Here is a 4,939-nt window from a genome sequence, read left to right on the forward strand (position 1 = left end):
TTTTTTGTTGTTGTTGTTTTTTTCGTATTCTGTATGCAAGTGACCGACCTAGAAAATGTATTAAGAGCTTCTACGACTCAGTTAAATCGCTGGTGACAGCCATTCATGGAACCATTTAGCAATTCACTTCCTTGTACTTGCAATCCTTTTTGCATGTCATTTAGCAAAGCATCGATGGAAAGTGTCTTATGTCAGAAGTACTGCTTTCCTAATGCCTCACTAAATACCAATAATTACACCACACTCATTGATCCAGTTGTCAATAATGTCGATTACTATAGATTAGTAAAGACACAAAAAAAATTGAAACAAGAGCTGAAAGCACACAAAAGACAAGCAGTTAATAAATGCAATCAAGTGGCTTCCATTTCTTTTGAGCTTTTGTGTGTCGGGTACCTGCTTCTCATTCACATCATCTACAGTTCTTGAATCGAATGAACATGTCTGGTATGCACATGTAAATTTTGTTTACAAATTTCATTAACCAAAGGATGGCACGAGGATAGCTTCTGTGCAAAGCTTCATTTCATATAGTTGACCTCAGTGGATCTGCGTACAGCGGCAACATGCAGGCAACATGTTGCACATCTTGCATTCGAAATTCAAGGAATATTTGTCTGAATGTTTCAATCTTTCTGAGCCTTTATGATTTATAGTGGTTAGTGTTACGGGTTTGTTCAGCTGTCAATGTGTCCACCCGCAATGCGTTGAACCACTGTTGTCATTGCAAGGTGACATCATCAGAAGGTGACAACAGAGAGCAAGCAGTACTAGGGCCCCACCCAGGAGGGAATCCTGGGTCTACTGCGCATTAACCGTCTTATCATCATCGATGTTGCATCATTGTAGTCATTGGGACGGCTTTGCACTTGAGGTTGTTTTTTTTTTTTTTGCTCTCTAAACTACGACAGCAGCTAAAGAGCAAAACTAAATCATTTGATAACAGTATGTGTGTTGACCATAAATGTTCATTGCTAGTGGAGAAACTAGAAGCCAAAGTTTCCTTTATTTTAATTTCGTGCCACAACGTCACTATTGGTACGTCCCTGTAACGTCGTAACTTCAAAGTAACTTCTTTTATTTTACCAAATGAAATGTTCTCAAAATTTCCTAGGTTAAGTCCAGCTCCTTTAAAATGCAATGTAATCATTTTTTATCGATAAAAGTTAATCGTGCTAGAGTAATTCAAGTTAAAATCAGTGACTGTCACCAAGAGCTCGTGTGGCAAAAAATGAGAGGGACACGAAAGAGAATAAGGTGAGCTGTATGAATAAATTGTGCTTCTGCAATAATAATAAAAGTTTTGATGTTACCTTGAGAGGTGAAATCGTAAGCCAGATAATATGCACTTGGTGGCAACGCCACTATGAATGATCCCGCATCAAGTCGCAATGACTTCACAGGTTTTGACATTTTTGACTGTGTTTGCGCCAGCCTAGTTAATTTGCCATCAGTAAGATTAGACTGCATTTTGTAATCTACATTCTGAAAACAGTTTACACACTTTGGGGCGTATCTTTGTCCCAGAACAACATTCATCATTTATCTTGCATGCCTCTCCTTTTTTTTAATGCTGCGCGCCTGGTATTTCCGGGCAGTGCTGCTAACCCAAGAGAAATTATTCTAGATCTAGGTATTTTAGGCATTGTGTAGAAAATAACTTCCAAATCGTGGGGAACATTAAGCTAAGGCATGGAGGAAAGAAAAACACAGACACGAAAAACCACTACTGCGATGCCACGGTGACCAACACGTGCAACTGCTGACATGACGGTGTGTTTTGATTTCAGTCAGCGATATTACCTTCGCATTAGAATGCCAACTATGACTTGTCGTACTGCAGCACAGTGAACGCTTCTCACCAAGTAAACAGGTGTGGATGTCCTGGGCTCGAGAATGGAGCACAGCTATGCTGTCAATTTATGCACCATTTGAATGATATATTTATTTGTAACAGTCAAAACAAATGCGTACTGCAATACCAAACAAAGCAGCACATGCAAATCTCAGCATAACCCGAACACACATACCCAACGCTGAGCATGACAAGGTGTCGTAGAGGTGCTGATATAGCCAACTATTCACGCAAATTAAACCGGAATGTCCATAGCCAAAGCAACCTTGTACAGAGTTGCATTTTGGAGTCCCAGTGGTCGTGTGTTTAGGCATGGAAGAAAAAGCCGGCAGATCCCACGCCATGTGGGAATCGATGTTATGCGAAGTAGTGTGCAAACCAGCCTACCAAGTTAACGAAACGACCATGAGAGCAACTAGACGTAGGCGGCTCTTTCATGACCTACATGACACGCATGTCACGGCATTCATGTCATGAGTCCTCAGGAGTCCCTTTAGCTACACCTAAGAGACCTTAGGGCGAAAGCCTTAGTCATACTCATGACTATGACTTCTACCAACATCCTTTAGTGTTTCCTTCACTTAGTGCCCACGTCCGAACCCATTTCAGTGTTTTTCAGTGTTAATATTTTTTCGCTGAGTCATTTACGTTTTTTTCTGAGTCATGCTCGTGACTATGATTTCTGCCATCATCCTTTAGTGTTTCCTTCACTTAGTGCCCATGTCCGAACCCATTCCAGTGGTTTTTGAGTGTTAATATTTTTTCGCTGAGTCATTGTCATTTTGCTCAGTCGTGTTCATGACTATGACTTCTACCAGCATCCTTTAGTGTTTGCTTCCCTTAGTACCCACATCCGAACCCATTTCAGTGGCTTTTGAGTGTTAATATTTTTTCGCTGAGTCATTGTCATTTTGCTGACTCATGCTCATGACTGACTTCTACCAACATCCTGTAGTGTTTCTTTCACTTAGTACCCACGTCCAAACCCATTTCAGTGGTTTTTGAGTGTGAATCTTGTTCGCTGGGCCGTTGTCATGACCTACATGACACGCATGTCATATCATTTATGTTCATCATATACTCTTGTCATAGTATGCCAATTTTGGTACATACCAAGTTAACAAAACGACCATGAGAGCACAAAATCGTAGGCGGCTAGATAGATAGATAGATAGATAGATACGGTCAAAGTAGCAACTGTTCGCCAAGAAATGCTTCGCATTTAATACATAAATTGAACGCATACCTGCATGCTTTGCTGCAAATGACTTGTGTAAGTGTGCACTCGTGGTGGTGCTACATCATTACATCACAGCATGCAAGAAAAATTAATTGCACATATTTTATATTGGTGTTGTGAAGTGGCACACTGTTTTTACAATGCTACATGCATTGTAAAAACAGTCATGCAGTGCCAGAGAGAGAGAGAGATAAATGAGATGGGAAAGGCAGGGAGGTTAACCGGAAGGTAGATATCCAGTTTGCTACCCTGCACTGGGGAAGGGGTAAGGGGAGACAGAAAGATAAAGAAAAATGCACGCACATAGAAAGAGAGGGAGATCAGAAAAAAAAACACATGCACACACACAGGAACTCGGGAGTGTCACAGTCGTTCAAGTGTTCAAGCAGGTCGCTTGTCCGGCGGAACCTCAGCAGCGCGCTCATCGCCTTCTGGTGTGAAGACCGTGCCGGCTTCCTTCCAATTCAAAGGTTCCGTGTCAATCTTAGTGTTTTGGTGTTGTCTAAATTTGTTTCGCGTGTCGAGTGAAGTATAAACATGCGGACATCGTCTGTGAATATCTTTTCAAGCAGGAGCCCGTGTCTTTAGCACGAAGAACTCTGGTAAGCGCAACTTGCACTGCGACATAATTTCATGTTGAGTGCAGCGTCTTCATTGTTTAAATTTATAAAAACGAGCGTGGAAATAAATTTAAACTGTAGATTTGCACTCTATTCGGATAACAAAAAAAGTTTATGGTTACAGCAACTATATTGACAAACTGAGCGACTGTACCATACATAACTCTGAGGAAATTAGGGAATTCCTTTATCCAATTCAGGGGAAAACTCGCTTCAGATGTTGGCAGCAGTGCTTCCATGTCACGAACGGTGTTCGCGTTTTCAGCGTGACGTAGCATTCTTGGGAGTAGCAAGTGGCAGTTTTCCAGTAAGAAAAAAAAATTGTGGGGGTTTTACATGCCAAAGCCACGCGAGCCGTCGCTGCCGGGATTCGATCCAGCGAGCTCGTGCGTCGCAGCGCAACGCCATAGCGGCTAAAAGCCACCACGGTGGGTCAGAAAAATGGATGTTCAGAAAGTAAAGAAAGGTAAGCAAGACGGGTGAAACTGATTGTAGGGTGCAAAAGAGCCAAAGACGCAACTTGGCAAGTGTCGACAACTTTACTGCGCCACAGTAGCCCAAATACGAGAACATACTTCAGAATTCATGACGTCACGTTGACGTCATGGTTCTTGGGTATGGGCGCGAAATTTTAAAAAGAAAGGAAGTTTTGCCTTATGCACTTTAAGAAATGTTTACCTCGTTTGGCGCTTATCTTGTTCACGGACAATACTTGTCATTTTGCTTGCCTTTTCGTTTTCTCTTTTTTTTTTTTCTCATTACTTTCAGGGGTTTCGGCGCGGGATTTAAAAGAGAAAAAAGAAGTATCCTTGACCTCCATTTACTTTTCTAATGCACCGCGAAATTGACGTACGTACAGTTTTGAAAGGATGCTTTATCAGTCTCAACTAATTAATACAGTTGACTCGCGATGGTACACGGGTACGCGGCGTTTCTGCCATTGAGCCATAAAAAATGAAAGGGTTAACGTGACAACGCAAACGGAAAGAAGCAAAGTGCATGGACATGTCCGTGCCGATCGAGAGTGATACGAGCGAAAGAACTCGCACTGGAAGCCTGATTCAATGAGCATGTCGGCAGCAGTTAGTAACGCATGCGTCGGAGATAAGAATAAGAGAGAGAGCTGAACTTTAAATGGTGTACAAAATCGCACCGGGGCGCTCCCCACCGCCGCTTTCCCGCAAAGCACACGCAACACAATCCGCCGCTCCGCGATGTGACAGC

Source organism: Dermacentor silvarum, chromosome 3 (assembly GCF_013339745.2).
Source record: "Dermacentor silvarum isolate Dsil-2018 chromosome 3, BIME_Dsil_1.4, whole genome shotgun sequence".
Taxonomy (NCBI): domain Eukaryota; kingdom Metazoa; phylum Arthropoda; class Arachnida; order Ixodida; family Ixodidae; genus Dermacentor; species Dermacentor silvarum.